The sequence below is a fragment of the Rousettus aegyptiacus genome, unplaced genomic scaffold (assembly GCF_014176215.1).
Source record: "Rousettus aegyptiacus isolate mRouAeg1 unplaced genomic scaffold, mRouAeg1.p scaffold_m13_p_4, whole genome shotgun sequence".
NCBI classification, from domain to species: Eukaryota; Metazoa; Chordata; class Mammalia; order Chiroptera; family Pteropodidae; genus Rousettus; species Rousettus aegyptiacus.
The window spans coordinates 28,574,627-28,593,292 of NW_023416307.1; the positions used below are offsets into that span (position 1 = coordinate 28,574,627).

General features: G+C 35.0%; 1 protein-coding gene across 6 annotated transcripts in view; it reads left to right on the forward strand.

Annotated features, from left to right (window-relative positions):
- SERPINI1 (serpin family I member 1) overlaps positions 1-18,666 on the forward strand; it is a 65,941-nt gene that overhangs the window by 15,541 nt on the left and 31,734 nt on the right. The window contains exon 2 of one of the 6 annotated variants that reach the window (XM_016148148.2): positions 1,489-1,714. The exons of the other annotated variants lie outside the window; for them this stretch is intronic. The gene's annotated coding sequence lies outside the window, so the exon portion shown is untranslated. The remainder of the gene's footprint in view (positions 1-1,488; positions 1,715-18,666) is intronic. 6 annotated transcript variants of the gene reach the window in all.

Below are 18,666 nucleotides of genomic sequence, written 5' to 3' on the forward strand. Positions count from 1 at the left end.
GATGTGTGAAATTTCCATGAGTCTACTCTACTGAATATGTAGATTTATTAGGGAATAATAATCAGGTAATCAAAAATTAGAATGTGGTGATAAACTGTCAATGGCATTTTCAGGTTGTCAGCTTGATTGCCAGTGTAAAACTAATTGGTAAGTGGTATGCAGCATTACCATGTATGATTTGTTTTAATGTTTTTGCAAAGAAAAAAGCCTCTAATATTAGCAAAAGATTACTCCTCATGAATGAAAGAACATTGTAGAACTGTGTATTGTCCCACAATATAAATGGATTTTGTTCCAAATTGTGTTTATACTAGGTTGAACTTTATGAAATTGCCAAAATTTAACTGTTTTTTGACCTACACACACACAAAAGACAGTTTACATGGTTAAACTTCATATATCAGCTATTCTAACATAGAAGGTATTGGTCCAAACTGGAAAAGTGTTTTTCAACACAAACTAAAATACAGTTTCATTTCTGCATTAGTGATAAATATGCATTGTGTCCCTGCTTTCTGCCAGGCCCTGTGCTCATATGGATAATCATTTTTCTCTTCATCTTCCATAGTGTTACAAGTATTGGAATTTCCCAGAGCTTGGCAATAGGCTGTCTCTTCTCCACACTCCCCAGGAAATCTCATCTATCCTGATAGTCTTAAATGTGCTGAACACTCCCAGATACTTCTCTATCCCAGACTTATACTCTGAACTCTAACCTTGTGTATCAAACTACTTCCTTAACTTCCCAAGTAGATGTCTCATAGGCATCTCGGATTTACCTATCCAAAACAAATATTCTTGATGCCCATCTCTCATCGTTGCTTCTCTGTTCTTGTTCCATCCTTCTCCAATTCAGTGAAGGGCACCACACCTCAGTCTACTCAGGTAGTCCAGGAGAAACTTTAGTGTCATCCTGACTCACTCTTCCTTGACATTAAGTATGTCCTGTTCTGTTTATCTCTTAAATAAGAATATCCAGAATCGATTTACTCCTTTTCCATCTCCATTGCAGCCACCTTAATTGAGCCACTATCTCCTTTCACCTACATTGTTGCAATTTGTCCTTAGGCTCCTACTCTAGTTTCTCTATAATCCATTCTGTAAATAGCTTGTTAAATGTTCTTCCTTTAGGAGACAATGCAACAGCCTTTCTGCCTCCAAAACCCTATATATGATCTTACCCCCGACCTACCTTGTCAGCCTCCTCTTTTCCTTTTGTGGGCTGATTTCTTTTAGCACCTCTCATTCTTTAAGCTTTTCCCTGCCCTCTGGCCTTCATTTTCTCTGCCTGAAATACTCCTTCCCTCCTAAACTCATTTATCCTTCAACTGTCAGTTTAAATGACATTCAGAGAGATCTTCTCAGATCCCCCACCCCAACCTAAAGTAGCCCCCATGATTCTTTCATATAGCATATTATTATTCTTTTCTTTATTATATTTAATACAATTTGCAATTAAATATTCATGTATTTGTTCGGTTGAATAAGCTCCATAATAAGGCGGGGCTCTTGTCTGCTGTGCTCATCCCTGTGCCTGGGGCCCAGTACCTAGCAGATGTTATCTGTTTGAAGCGGAAAAACAATCTATCTTGGATGTTGGGGCTTGAAGAAAACCAGATTGTTCAGAAGAGGATATGATGACGAGGTCCTCTAGAAGTGTGGGATATAGTACGTGGAACATATAGGCTGGTCTCAAGTCTCCTCTTCATTCTGGGTGAGTTAACTCTTCTGACCCCTTAGATTGGAATCTTTTGAAAGCAGATCCTTTGTGTATTGTGTTCACCACTGTATTACTACCACCTAAAAAGTGTCTGATAAATAAATATTTGTTGAGTGAATGAACTTCTGTCTCCTCTTGCAAAATTTCTTGTGGCACTGTGAGGATTTTAATAATAGAAAACATGGAAAGTGCTTAGTACATAGCAGGTAGTCAGTAGATGCTGGTAACCCTAATGCTTTTTTCAAAACATAATTTTGATTTTTTTATACTGGTGATTCTCAGAAGCCCTGGGCCCCCATGAAGATTGAGAAATGGGGGCAGGGAGGTGGGTGCATTAGAATAACCTCAGCAGCTTTTTGCAAACTGCCTAAATTTGTACCTCACCTCCACCGCCCACTACATAGTAGCTATTTTTAAATATATTCCTCAGGTATGCTGAGACAAAGTTGAGAATTGTGTCTAAATCTTGCCTAGAACCAATGTCACTGGAATAATAGTTGATAAATGAAGGGTCTTATATCAGAAGACTGTCAATGTAGGTAGGCAAAAGTATAAATACATAAAAAAGAAACTGCAATGATTATACAGTAATGCTATTGTCTTTCTGTTGATAAGAAATGTATGCTTGTAGAATGTTCCTCTAGGTATATGACTTTGGATTTAATCCCAAATACAGTTGCCAGCCCATAATTAAAAAGAAAGAAAGAAAGAAAGAAAGAAAGAAAGAAAGAAAGAAAGAAAGAAAGAAAGAAAGAAAGAAATAGGAAGAGAGAATAAATTTCTTACTCTCGAAAATCATGTATTAACCTTACTTGAAGCTCCTTGTTCACGGGAAATATTTATACTTCCAATGACTGTAGTCGAAAGAAGCTCAGTTATGCCACATTTGCCTTTGTTTTATCTCAGTTTAAGAATTTGTGAGCTCTGCAGTCATTTTTATATCAGTTAATTAGGCATGAAATCCAGAAGGAAGAGAGGGATGAGAGTTAAAACACCACAGAATGTCCACAAATCCCCAAAATAGGAGAAGTGAGAATCTATCAACCAGGAGAACCACACATTACAGTCAGACCTTGGGCTACAGAGACACAGATTCAGCAATTGGAATAGATGAAAGTGCCTCTTAAAGCCCTCTACTGGTCTATAATTGTAAAATGCTTACAAGCATTTGGATCATTCAAGCAATTGAAATCTTTAAGCAATTCTAAGTGTCCTGCTTCTACAGGGCATATATTTTCACAAGTTGCAGTTTCTATCGTGAAGCTCTGCTCTCTGTAGTATTTGGAGGCTATTCAAATTTGAATACTTTAAATGTCAACATAGGCTAACACTAAGTTTTATGACCTGACTTTAAGGAAATCCACAGTGCAAAATCTGAATTTATACAACTTTGGGACACACTGGGAATGTCACTAACCAGAGTAAACTGTTAGAAGTAAAACCTGTTAGAAGGGAAGTTAATTGGATGCACCCTCATTATTTGGTTAGTTGCAGCATAATTTATTTTCAAGCTGTTTCTCTGTAGTGCTCCCAGATTTGATCAGCCAAATCCCGTATTTTTCATCCATATCAGGTTTTTTCATTCATTGCTGGTCTGCCTGTCCACCTGTGGAGTTCAGGGTTGAAGTGACCTTGTCTGTGTCCTCTGCAGCCTCAGTAGCTGCTTGGTTCCTGGATTCCCACCAGCGCTGACCACCTAGTTGGTCTTCCTGAATTACTTCTTTCCTTCCTTTGCTGCTGTTTACAAACATCTTCGATAACTCTTCCCTGCAGATTCAGGTAGCTCAGTAAGCCATTCTGTTATCTGAACTAATATTTCTAAAACATATTCAACAAATCCAATCCCTTCCTCACTTTAAGTTTAGTCTTTCTATTCTCCTAGCAGTTTATTCTCCTAGCAGTTCTATTCTCCTACCTTTCACTATAACCATTACACATATAACCCCACATCTACATACGTTTATCTGCGGGGGAAAAACTGATATATTTTAATCCATTATATATTTCAGGATGTCAGTTTGGAAACACTATTTTAAAACTAATTTACAAGTGAAAAGTACTTGTTTTTTTAAAAAATAAAATGATAGTTTTAGACTCCTTCAAACAAGCCATTGTATAGCTATGTTTTATAAAAAGATCTGTTATTTTAGGTTAAGAGGTTAAGAAAAAGGGAACAGTAAGCAGCCTGTGGTTAGTGCTAGAATCTTGTATAATACAAACCAATGTCACCGAGCGTTCCTATTTGAAATCATGGTAAATATAAAATATGAATTTGGTATTATGAAATCAATAGTCTATTTAAAAATATTTTGGTTTTCATATGTTTTTCACTTTTCTTCTCTGTAATTGCTGAGATTCTAATAATAACGAAGTGGTTTAGGTTTAGGTTAATAAGCCCCAAGCCTATATTATTAGCTATTAAAACAAGTAGGTGTTGCTGATTTTCTAAAATTGTTTTATTAATTAAGCTCCAAATAAGTATATCTGGCCATCATTCATGATAGATAAGGCATCTATCTTATTTTGGAAGATGTAGATAAGAACATGCCCCTTATAATTAATATGACTGTCATAGCCATGAAAGAAATTTCCAGTCTACCACTACAGTTATTTAGATCAAATATTTGATTTTCATTAATAGAAGACAAGAAAACTAAGTAACTACAATATGCAACCAACTCTCTGCTTCTGACTTTAAAATAATGTATTCTGAGTCTCAGCTGACTCCTCATATGTCACAAGTCTAAGCCACTGTATGAAAAAGAGTTGGTGACTGTATGTAAATGAGGTTTAAGAAGAAAAATGCGTCTATTACTGATGAGGATATTTTGAAAGGAAGGCACATTAGACAAATTTTTAAATGATCAAGTTATTAATCACAGTATCAAATTAGTGCTGAAAGAATCTAACGATCAAAGGCCACCCCACCATCTTACTGACGAAGCCCACAGCTTTTTCTAAGAGCACTTAAAACATTCCAACTTTTTGAAAAGACCTCACAGTTCCACCACACTGCAAAATCACCAAAGACAGTGTTTAACTGTCGTTTATATTCATGGTGTTTGCACAGTGCTGGGGATATATTAAACATTCAAAACAGGAGTCTCTGTGATGAATTCATAAGTAATTTTATGAACAAACATGATCACCCGTCTTTTGCACAGGGATTTGAGTTACAAATCATACTCAAGGTTGATTTTATATGTTTTCAAAAGTTTTCCCTCATTAAAGCAGCCTAAACTGATGATCTCTCCCCCCTCACACACACCATGAGATCCAGCTAGTGAACTCATAATTATATTTCTTGCCGGATTCTGTATATGCAGATTAACCAGGAATATAAATATTGGTAAACACCCTTATTGCCAATTGCCAGATGGCCAAATCTCCAGCCAGAGTATAAATGGCAAGAATATTCAGTACCCTGAGCTTCTGTCTCCTTATGGCTCATGTTGCTTTCATTTAGACCCTCTGGTTTCCAGATCCAATATCCTATGTCATTGAGATCCCGGACATCGTTTTCTTCTCCAGCTATGCATTTTAATCTTTTTTTTTCCTCATATGCCCCATCTCCAAACAGGCATTTCTTGGTATGGATTGATTTTTCAGCAAAACATTGATCTTTGTGAGTTGAACCATCTAAAAGGGTTGTAGCAAATTTAGGACAATTTGAGAAATAAAATAAATGATAATAGCAATGACTATAATCCATAGAAAAAAAATCTATGAGTTCATGCTCATACAAACAAATAATTTGAATACATAATACGTGAGAGAGAAAGGATAGCTCTTCTTATGGTATAATTTTAATTAATTAATGTAAAAAGAATGATACAAGTAAAAACATCATTTAGCAAACACCATGTTAATTATTGCAGATAAGAATAATTAAGGGATGTTAAAATTAGTGGTCAAACATATGATGAGAAATAGGATATTTGCATAGTCTCAACGTATCTGTGCACAAGATAATTTTTTGCACGTTGCAGGAGACTGAGACATGACAGCTAAATGCAATGTAAGATCATGGATAGAATCCAGAACCAGAAAAGGGACATTAGTGGAATAATTGGAAAAATTTGAATAAGGTCTATAGATCAGTTAATAGTATTCTATCAATGTCAGTTTCCTGGTTTTATGATTGTCTCTCTGCGTGTATATGATCTTGACTGTTTTACAACCCTTAACCTGCTTAAACTCTATGGACTATTTAAGTGGGACAGCTCCCCTGAATTTATCTAATATGGCCAAAGATTACACAGTTCAAAATATCTCAGATTGCCCTTCCCTCATTGTTTTCACACATATGTTCAGATTAGCTTGTTAGGAGGATGAGTTCAACATCATGGGGATTTAAGGCATTTACATTTAATCACTCATCACAATTCTGCCAATAACTATAGCCAAGTTCAGGGAGAATAAGACCAGATGATTATTCTCTGCAGAGTGGGTAGTCTTGGATCTTTAGCTAGGAGTACCATGTTAGGTGGCATATGAGATATATGCATTTGTATTTGAGCAAGATTTAATATTGGCACAACAGCTACTCTTGATGCACAATTAGGACAGATTAACTCTGTTTATAGAAGGGCCCTCTTCAACCTGACTCAGGGGAAGCAGTTACCTCTTATATGGTTTACTGAGGTATGCTCTTTCGTTCTGAGCCTGCCTTCAGACATTCAAGTAATAGACTTTTGGGATCACTAGTTTTGTTATAAAGTTTATGTGTTGCAAGGCTAGCCACTGGGTTGCAACAGCTTTGAGACCTGAGAAGTCCAAATAACAAGCTGAAAGTTCAGTGATGGCAATTTCAGTGTGTTAAACCATTCACTGGCCCCAGGTTAAAAACTTTATGGGCCTCTACTATATGGCTGAGGAATTTGCCCAGATTCTGTTAATAAAACTAAATTCCCAAGTGTATTAATTTCCAATTGTATCATCAATTGTATTAGTATAAAAACTTTAAACCATGTTATCTTTACAGATTTGACTGATATGGTAGGGTTGAGGACTGGTGAGTAATACCTTTAAATAGTATATTATCTTTAAATAATAGATTATCTTTCAACCAAAATTACTCATTGTACATTAACCCTCCAGCACTTGTATATTCTACTGATGTCCTGATTTCCTAAGACATTAAAGTGATTTCTGTTGCATAAATGATAGCTCTCATTGCTTATAAAATGTGCTTCAACACACTCAGTAATGTCTTCTTTAAACTTATATTGCATTGATTACATCTGGCAGTCCCATATGGTGAAACTTAGTTATGACCCTTTCAATTAAATTATGGTTGGAAACTCATTTCTGGGGTACACATCTGCGATCCACTAAATTTCTCAGTGGCATTTAGAACACGAAATAATTTTTAGAATAAATTTGCAATACAAATGGGAGCAGAGGAGGTTTTCAATCTGTATTAATTTATTCTTCAAAATTCATTACTTGTACAGTTTACTTTTCAAGCTAATTCTAACCAAAGATGAGTAATAATACTTTGGCAAGAGTATGAGCGTAAGGTATTTCCATACATTTAAGCAGAAATACCAAGTACAGTGCATATATACGGGTAGAATGCAGTGAAAAATGTTCTTAAAGCAGGCTTTCTAGTGCCTGCTCCCAACCTTGTTCTCAGCTAATGACCTTGCCACCTGTTTCATGGAGAAAAGGTAATCCATTGAAAGACTTCCACAGCCTCCCACTACCACAGACCCTCCCACCTAAAAGCATCTGTACCTATTTACTTTGCCTATTTTCCTCTTTCTACAGATGAGTTGTTTGCTTCTGTCTAAGGCCACCCTGCTCCCCACCTGTGTGCAAGTTCTCATCCTCTCTCTTCATACCACCACTCCTCAATGCTCTTCTTTCATGAATGATCAATCCTCCTCTCTCCTGGAGCATCACCGCTAAGAAACAAATAAGGAAACAAACATCCTGTTGTTGTTGTTTTTATAACCTTAAAACAGCAAGCAAATGAAGAAAACTTCTCTTAACCACCTTTCTCCATTCAGTTATTGCCCAATTTTTCCATTCTTTCAAAGAATTATCTTTGCTCAGTTTCTAAATCCTCTTTTCCTGTTCTTCCTTAACTCACTCTGATCAAGCTTTCACTCACTCTCCTTCACTCTCTTTCTCACCCTCTTCGTTTCTGTTTCTTCTGTGTTGCCTTCTTGATTGCTGATCTTTGGCCTAAACAGATACACTCCTTCCTTAGTCATTTGCTCTTGCTAATCCCTGGCCTCTGACCCCAGTTAACAGTGGTTTGCTTCTTCCTACAAGCCTTTGCTCAAAAATCACCTTTGCAGTGAAGCTTTCCTAATCTAGGATTTGCATGTTTAACAAGCAATATTGATATAGATCTCTTCTGCAAATCAATTGAGTGGCCCACAATAGGGAAAGGCTATTGGGGGGCTGGGTGGCTTGGCTTTGGAGCCAGCCCTGACTGACTCTCTGCTCACTATCAGCTGTGTGGTTTTAGGCTATCTACCCTCTCCGAGTCTCAGTTTACTCAGTTACCTGTAAGGAGAGATAATATACATAAATCATGCAGTGAGTAAATATTCAGGACAGTCTTAGGCCAAGCAATAGGCTAGTCCCAGATAGTCCTGAGTGATACAGGCATGAACCCTGCCCTCATGGGGCCTGCAGTCTAGGGAGGAAGTGAATACTAAATAATGAGAATAAAAACAAATCACAGCCACTTGATTGTAAAGATATAAAGGAGCTGTCTTGTAAAATGTCTTATTCGTAATTAGTTCTACTTCCTCATTCCTCTCATACTATCACTGGCTTATTTTAACCTCAGTTTTACTGACAGGCATCTCCTAGTTGATATGCTACCAACTTAATTTTCATACCTGATTGCGTCTAACAATCACCTGAAATATCTCTTAAAAATACAGGCAACATGTCTAGAATTTCTGATTCAAGAGGTTGGTGATACGGGCCCGCAACCTACATTTTCACCACCTTAGGAAATTCTGATGCAAAAGTCTCCAAACCACATGCTGAAAGTGCTGATTTAGAGGAATCGTTTTATTGTCTCTCTTTTTAATAATAGGTTATAAAAACATTTTAAAGTCCCGTCATCCTGAATAACGTGTGCTCTCCCAGAAGCCATTTAGTCTAGGGCTTTTGCCTCACATTAACGATATTAATGATCCTTAGAGTCTACACACACGCTATCTAATCATACCAGATTTTCAGTCTTAAAATAACACATCCCTTTGAGGATACCTTTTGTTACCTAGTGGCTTGGCTGCAAAAAACACTTGAAGAGTTTTAAAAAGCCATCCATGCATTTTCGTGGCTAAAAAGTGAGGAACAGTAAAGAGATACACAACCAAAAAGAAAATTGACCACAGAGAACCTTCCTGCCACAGACAGTGAGGAGAGCCATCAACAGCTGGTGGTGACTGCTGCCACTGTTAAGCCATGCGGATTCAAATATGAATGTAATATCACTCCGTTAACATAATTATGCCAAGGCAAGCAATTTTGAAATATGACATATGGCTGTGTTTTGTAAGAAGGTCATAAACCCACAAAACTATTTTTTAAATAAGTAATCATAACTCATATATTCTCCAATTCAGAATTATCAAAGTCTGGAAAATCTGACTTGTGTGTTAAAAACAAAAGCACATCAATGAGAATTTATAAATTGTTTTTTAAATCCTGCGTCCGAGGAGAAATTTGTTTTCTCGTTTGAGTTTGCTAGACACCTGAAATGTCTGTTGGTAAATATCTCAGTATTGTGTTTCAGATGGTTTATGGTAGTTCATCTAACATATATTACATATATCCCTCCAGAATCTACCAAAGTAAATTTATATTTTTGAGAGGTACAAGGGTATCCTCATGATTATCCAATACTGGGCACTGCAATAATATTGTGGTCCACCTAGAAAATGTGCCTATAGTAAGCGGCTCTAGACTGTAAGGCCTTATATCAGATCTGGATAGTTTATCATCTGCTGTAACATCAACATTTTTTGTGGCTTCTTCCTAATGTCAGTGTGCCTGTCTCCAGGAGTTCCTTTCTCTGTTTTTTTTTTTTTTCCCACAATTCAAATGGCCTTAAGATTATTCTCTAATAAAATTAAGAGTTTAGACCTTAATATTACTTTTATCAAAATGATATGACTAATGGCAATCTCAGTATAATTTTCCATAATTAATAATAATTAAAAAGTTTGACCATATTTTTATGTGTTTAAGAACTACTTTAAATCTTTTTTTGGTGAACTTCCATTCATAACCTTTGCCTATTCTTCTATAATATTTTTGTTGATTTTATTGATTTAGAGTGATTCTCTATAGAGTAGGGAAATTATCCTTTAGTCTGTAATTTAACATTTTTCAGTTTGTCCCTTGCCTTTTGACTTTACTCATATGGTTTTTACTATGCAGATATTTAATTTTGTGTATCATATTTATTATTCTTTTCTTTAGTGGCTCCTGGGTCTTTGTCACACTTAAGCCTTCTCCATTTCAACACTATGTGTGCATATGTATAAATACACATATAACATTATATAAATAATACGTATACATAGATGCAATATAGACATATATGTATATATATGCACAAAACTTTGTTTATATGAAACATACACACACTTATGAATATGTGTTTTAAAAGTCTCATGTTTTTCCCTAGAATTTTAAAGTTTCATTTTCACATATAAATTTTGATCCATCTGGAATTTATTTGATTTAAAATACAAAGTATTCATCTTTTTTATATGTACTAAATAACATCCCTTACCTTACTGATCTGACATGCCAAATTTTTTCAAATACCAAATTATATTTTTTCATCACACTATCTAATTATTATAGCTTTTTAATGCATCTTAATATCTCATCACTGTTCTTTTCCCCACAGAATGTTTCTTCCTATTCCTGCTTCTTAATTTTTTCCACATCAACTTTGAAAATAGCTTATATGTTTTTAACTTGCTATTTTTTATTGAAATTGCATTAAATGTATAGAGTAACAGGGAGAACTGGCATCTTTATCATATCGAATATTCCTATCCAAGAATAAGGTATCAATTTCCACTTATTCTACCTTTTTCCCCTAATTGTCTTATAATAATATAAATGATTTTTACAGTTGTTTTTTTTTTTAACCAGCATCCAAATAAATTCCAGGCATTGCAGTTGGTTGATATGTCTCTCAAGTTTCTTTTAAACCATCTGTCTCCCTGCCTTCCTGACTCTCACTGTCCTTTATTTTTACATTTTATTTGTTGAAATTGAATCAATGGTCCTGTGGAGTTTCCCACCATCTGGATCTTGCTGATTGTACCCCCATGGAGCTGTTTAACAAGTATATCTGTTCTTACTTCAGGAGACAAACTATTCTTGTCTCTTTTTGTGTATATTCCTCAGCAGCATTTCAATTTTTCTTTTGTGTAGATTTTCCTTATTTCTTTCTGAGTGTATTCCTAGGGTTTTTAATGATCTAACCTCTGTGGAGGGCAGTTTGGCAATATTTATCAAAATTACAAGTACTTGTGTCTTTTGACCTAGCAATTTAATTTCTAGAAATTTATTCTGCAGAGATAATTGCACACCTGTGAAATGATGTATTTCTGAAATTATTCATTGCCTCATTATTTGTAATGGCAAAAGGTTGCTATAATCTAAATTCCCATTGGTAGAAGACTAACTATGTAAATTATGGTATATCCATACTGTGAAATGCTGTAAAGCTGATTTAAAAAAAAAGAATGAGGAAGCTCCTTATGTAATGATAGAAAAGTTTCTAAGATATGTTTTGAAATAAAGAAATGAAGTGGCAAAGCAGAATGTATAGAATGTATATTGTTATTCTTTCTGTAAGTAAAGAGGAAATACATACATTGCATATACATAAGATATCTCTGGAAGATAACATTATTTGGTTACACCAAAAAGAAATTAGCTGACTCGAGGGACAAGAGAGTGGGGGAAAGAGAATCTTCACTATATTCCTTTTCATACCTTTTGAATTTTGTACTCTGTGAATGTTTTACCTTTTTAACTCCTTTCAGTTAAAGAAGTTTGTCTTGTAATGCATTATATATAGAAGGTTATGATCTCAATTAATACACTTTACCTTTAAAGCTTGTTGTAGCATTATTCGTCATAAATAGTATCAGTCCTGTGAAGGGAGTTAGATGTCATCTAAACATTAAGAGATGCCTCACCAGTAAGGAGGCCAATCTAAAACCAAGATGGACAGCTCTGTATGTGTGTGTGACACACAGACACACACACACAAATAATTCAGTCAGTCTTGTAGAGAGAATTCCTGCCCAACAGAGGCAGTATATAGCCTAGTAAAAAGAGCAAGGGATTTGAAGCCTTCAGATAAAAGTTCAGATCCCCTTTCTATTTCTTAGTAAATTTATGAACATTGTCAAATATGTTGAACTTACTAAATTTCAGTTTTCTAATCTACAAAATCGAGTTACCTTCACCTACCCTCCGGCTTGTTACGAAGATTAGCAGTAGTTTGCATTATGTCTAGATGTCTGGTCCATTATATTATTTCAGCTCTAGAATTCAATGAATTAGCTGGCCCCTGGGGAGAACATTGAGGTCAAAGGAAGGATATATTTTATGGGATGAAACTTAGATATTCCTATCATATTCTTGAATTTTACTAACAATTCCCTAATCTTCAAGCTCCCAGACACTCGCAAGTAGTCTTCCAAGAAACACAGGAAATGAGAAAGTATTACAGCTTATCCCATCCTATTTGAGCAGCTTCTCTTGCACTTGTCTCCAGTGGAGCTTTGACTCTCAGCATTTTTCTTATTGAGACTATAGAACTGTATTTAAATTATAGATCTACGGATGTGTTAAAATATAAAATCTATGAGGCTTATGGCAACCCAATGCCCATTATTCTTCTCTGGAAGACCAATTATCTGTATTTTTTAAAAAAGTTGAGACAACTATTTCATTTTATTCTAATTTACTTATAGGCAAGTCTCATCTCTGAGAGACAGTGACACATATTTTGGTTTTATTAATAGAGTCCCTGAAATTTCTCTGACACCACTAGCTTTAATAATGTTTAAGTCCTGTAAGAAGCAACCCACAAGATAAAATGAAAAGCCAACATACTTGCCTGCATTTCACCTTTGTGAAATCCTTCAGCAGTGAATTAAGGAGAGCAATGTGCCTTAACAGTGTGCTGGACTGGGAGCACTGATGCTCACAAAATGAGATCCATAAAATAGCCCTCCCATTTTCCCTAGCCAATAATGGGAAAAGCCTTACGCTGCTGTTAGGAGCTTGATAAAGGACAATAGGGATGATTTCTTGACAACGAGGACTGTTAAATTTGGAAGAGTTTCAGAAGAAGATAATTAAATCCATTTTCCTCTAAATCTCTGAAAATCAGAGGGCTGATTACTACTTGGAGTGGTTTAACATTGCCTTATGGAGAGAAGTACACTATATCCTCTAACATTATTTTTTCTTATCCAATTTAACATTGGCTGATTTCCTTGATTTATTTTTCTACACACTTTCTAAAAGGTAGTGTTACCTATTCGTTAGTAGTTCTGAAAATTACAGGGAAATGTAACCAGAATACCTTCATAGAGCCTTTCTATGTCTACTTATGCTTTATTTGTTTTCCCACACTCTGCAATAAACATGACAAGTGGTCTTTTCAATCATTCACAGTGATGAACAAGAAGAGGAAACCAAAGTTTCTTTCAGAAATCCCTCTATTACAATATGTGTGGCAGGTTTATAAATAGAATTAACAGGTGAATATTTTTAGGATAGCGTTAATACGTAAATCAATATCAGGGAAATTTTATATTTTAAGTTTATAGGAACACTAAAAAACAAAGCAGTAAAATTATTTTAGACACATCCTTTCACACTTTCATTTTCCCCACTGGTTTGTAGCCTGCAAAAGACTGTTTAAAAAGTAATGCATGTAAATTAATTTCCCGGTGGTACAGGAAGTGTGAGCCAGGAGTATTTTGTATCTTTTTATTTTAAAGAAAGAGACATCTAATTTAGGTTGGTGTTTTTATTAGAGAGTTCTCTCTGTCAGTTTCTAGCATTTCTTAACAAGGTGAAGAGAACATAATTCTAAAAGGAAATTATAATAAACTTGTTTCAAATTTCTAAACTAGTATGGTTTTTGAAATGAGATAACTTTTCAAAACACTGAAACAACTGTATGAAATATAAAGTAGCAAAACCACATATGAAAGTTCTGTTCTTCCACCTGGCCCACAGTAAATGCTCAGTAAGTAGTAGGTTGAAGTTACTGATATTTGACCACTTTGACTTACAAAAGTGGAAAGATTCACAAGATTGGGCCTCATGTTAATATCCTTCCTTATTCACCTTAGTGTCAGAATCTCTTGAGCCTAACCATCTTACTAAAAGAGCACAGCTCAGATTTTGGGAATATTATAGTTATTAACTAAGAGAAGTAAATAGCTTCGTGTTGTCTCAACAGCTGTGAGAGCTGCATTGTAGTACGGAGAGACAGAGAATCCAAAAAAGAAAGACAAGACAGAAACACAGTAAATATACCCAAATAGAATTGAACATAAATTAATATAATATAACATAATACAATATAATATAATACCTGATATACAAATCTAAATACCAACTATCTGGGATACTTTGGTGTGTATGGCCAATAGTCCTATTACTTACTACCCCCTATTAAAATATTATCACATTACAATATGCATGGTCAAGACAAGTGTGAAACTGGCATTGAATGCTCTGAAAGTCTTTCTGTGAGAAATTTTTCTTTAGGTTTGTGCACTAAATAAATTCTCTGAATATTTCACCTCATTTCCCAGCCCTTCAGTATATACTCAAGTGTAAGTGAATGATTGGAGGGTGAGTCAGGCTACTATTTCCTTCATTAGCAAAATAATTGAGAGGCAACATTTGCATCTGGGTATTTTTAGATTTTCAGGGACATGGCCAACTTTTAAAAACTTGATTACACAAGCAACATTTTAATATTGAAAAATTAGAAAATCCAATATTTTTAAAGCTCTGAATAAAAAGCTGGGTATGTCTTTGAACAATGTAGACCTAACACGTGAAAGGAAATATCACAAGGGCATATATCTTATGCCATCCTGTTCTCTTTGTATCCCTAGCACCTAGAACAGGGCCTGTGTATTTATCAAGGACAGGTATTTATTGAACGAATCAATGACTCAATGACTCAATGAATCAATTAAATACTAGGAATTGCATTCACATATGAATTTTATTATTTTTATCATCTACAGTAGCTCATTAAACATCCTTTGTGTACACGAAGTTGTTTAGTACAAATAACTATTTCTTTACCTATGAAACGAGAGGCTGGACAGGTGTTCCTAACAGGAACATTCTACAACCTTATAAATAGCTAAACCGCAAAGGCTGGGGAAGAGTGCAATCGGTAGAGATTTCTTACAACGTTAATGGGTGAGCTAAACCCATTAATGCCTGGCTTAGTTCCAAAATGGCCTTGGGCCACATATGACCTTGATCGATGATGACTTTTGAACAGGTCTTTCTCAAACTACTCACTGAATTTTGCCTTGGGGATTGTGTGTCACTTGTTTAGCTCTCTTGACAATATTCCAAAGGAAGTCATCCATTGGCAAGTATAAAGTCTCCCTAATTGTGCCAGATAAAGTTATTTATTACCATTTTATGGAAAGCCCAAGTCTCATTTCCAGGAGTGCTGGGGATGTGCCAGCTCACTAGTTCTTGTTGGTATCGACTTTATTTTCCCCAGTAGTCACCAGCTTTAACCAAAAGCCTTTGAAGGCCAAATGGAGCCTCTTTATCAGTTGAGATCTCCCAAAGAAAGGGAGTATATTTTTAAGTAAAAGATTCTAGGTGAGGAGACATGTTTTGTGTAGTTCATGCTACTAATTTTTATGTTTTTATTTTAATTACTTATGGACTATTTGGTCAAGAATCAATGTTATGAAGAGTACATCTATTTTACCTACTGTCTGTCAAATATGGTAACCACTAGTCAAATGTGGCTATGTAAACTAATTAAAATTAAATAAAATTAAAATTCTTGTTTCTCAGTTGCACTAGTCACATTATAAGTACCTGTTGGCAACAAATGGTTACTCTGTTGGACAAGTACACATGTCATACTTCTATCATCACAGAAAGTTTTGTTGGACCACATTTTTCTAACTTTTCGAAGGACACAGAGTAATCAAGTATTTGGGCTTTTAATTATAGAAATGTCTTATTGCCTGTAGTGGGAAAAGTTTTGACCAAAGATTTATTGATTTAACATCTATTTATTGAGTCAAAACGATTTCCTGAAGTTATCTTTGCTGTGAAATGTTTTTGAAGTTTTATAGCCCCTACTTCCTTTCAGAGGACGTGGCCCAGGGAAGTTACTGGAAAAACTCAAAAGCTCCCTGGAAGCCTTACGTCTGCCTAAGTCACAGTTTATCCTCATTCCACTTAACTATCTCTTGATGTTGAGAAATTCAGAATTAATATATTCTTGTATACCAAAGCACTTTAGACATTCTGAGGAGTTTTAGCACCACATCTTCTCTGTGTTTTTTTTTCAACATTTTCAGGACTGATTAGTCCCTACCTGAGCAGAACACCATAGGTTCTTCCAGGCCTGATCTTCCTCTTGGGTGCTTGCAAAATACCCAGGAACTTTAGACCTGTAGCACAGCCAACTCATCAGTAATTCTAAGCCACAGAGATCTATGAAATCATTTTCGGGTTCCACTGGTACAAATCCAACCAATAATTAAGGATTATTCAGTGATTAAGAAAAGACTAATATTCCACTTCTTTCCTATTCTGATCATTGGAGTATCACATGAAAATAATGATTTTTTGAAAGAAATTTCTAACTTTAAGGATTTAAAAAATAGTTTAAGAATAATTGTTTTTTAAAAGGTTATAATCTTGACTCTCATACAAATTTAAAATGAGCAGATGTCATAAATTTTATTTAGCTTATTAATTACCGAGAGAACCAGTAAGATGTTACAACCTATTGATGAGAAAATCCAAAAAGTATATGAATATGTAAACCCATCAGAAAGACTAAAATACATATGCTTAATGTATGCAAAACTGGTCAATATCCACAGGGCAATAATCATTGCATTCGATCATGCATGTACACTGTGCATTTTTATGGAAAAGAATCATTTGCATCCCTATGAATTATCTGAGACACAGAGTTAATAGTATTGGTCAAAGACAATGAAAGGCCCCAAACCCATATAGTCAGATAACTTGCAAGAGTTATGCTCTAGATAAAGCATATTTTTTCATTGAAGATGCCTAGTAATTATCTTGGTCCATACCCAAGTTTTCATATGTCTTTTCTAGTAAATTAAATATTTATAGGTTACCCTCTCCATAGTTCTACCCTTTTGATTTATCTACCCATTTTCTCCTGGTTTGAGAGCTATCTAGTGAACTTTCCTTTTTACTTGATTCAATAAAACAGGAAAAAGAACTTAAAGATATATTTTATTGAAAAGTGTAGAGTATGGAGAGAGCCACAGTGGGCTAGATAGCTGGAGGGAGAAGAAAATGATTAAATCACTTATATCATAGTTTCATAGACATTGTGATTACAGAATTAAAACTCTTTGTACTCCCTTATTTACTTGGTTCTGACCCCTTGGTTTTAAGACACATCTCAATTTAATAACATTTTTTTGGGAGAAGAAAATTTTAAAAGGAAAAAATGTATAGTTCTTTTTAAAAGTAGCACAATGGAGTGTATTTATCCATTCCCTAGCATAGTATGCCTTTAATAACCAGAATTTAAGTTTAAGACTTCTTATCACTCTTCTGAACCACTTTTGGCCCTCATTTATCACGACATGGTGCTTTTCATAATGCATTTTTTCTGATCAAAACTTACAGTACCTTTCTGATTGAAAATGTAATCTTAAGGCATTCCAAAGTATGTCTTTGGTGTATTTTCTACATTTCCATTTGCTTATTTGGCTAGTTCACCCTCGCTCTCCTACCCCTCATATATTTATAGAGCTAATTTTGGAAATTATCAGGAAGCTTTTGACAGCTTAGTACCTGAACAGTGGACCTTCATAAAGCAAGCATGGGTCATTCACTTTTTCTCGTTTTGAAAACACTGATTTATTTTGAGAGATTTGGCAAATTCTTCAGCCTTTAATTGTGCTGCTTGGCATTAAAAAAAAAAAAAAAATTATTTTATATATATCCCCAGGACAAGAGATGTATCTACTTGCACAAATTTATCTACTTGCATGTGTCTTCTATTCTTGGACTCTTTGTAAAACATGATTATTTTACAAGAAAATCAGTTCATTTCTCAGGTGATGAATACTTGCATCATTTACAATAAATTTACACCTGCATATCTGTTTTCTTCTACATACATGTTTTTTTTTTTTTTCTTTTCAGTGCTACCGTTATAGTACAGTTCTATTGGAGGAAATTCTGAATTCAAGTTTAAGTAAAAACTCAACAGTGGGAGGCAGCACCAATGCAAATAAGTCAATTAAAGAAACGATAAACAAGTAGCCAAAAGTTCACTCCTCTCCAGGCTATGACACTTACACAGGAAATAACTACAGTGTCACAACTTGCCTCTGTCTGAGAGGACTAGCTGGTTTCTTTGAACATTGATTGTATGATTTATTCCAATTTCAGATAAGTTAAAATTCAGGTTAGGCAAGAAGACCATGTGTGTTACAACATAAAGTTTTCTAAATTACAGATTGCTAAAATACAGGTTGTTTCAGAAGACTATGACTCTTTAATTTTTGTGTGACAAATTGGACAACTTTCCCAGCTTCATTGCTGCTTGACCTCAGGAGGTCAAGAAACAAAGGCCTGGAGACTTCAACCTGTTCCAGATTTCAACAAGTGACCTAATACTAGCCAGAGTTTAAGCA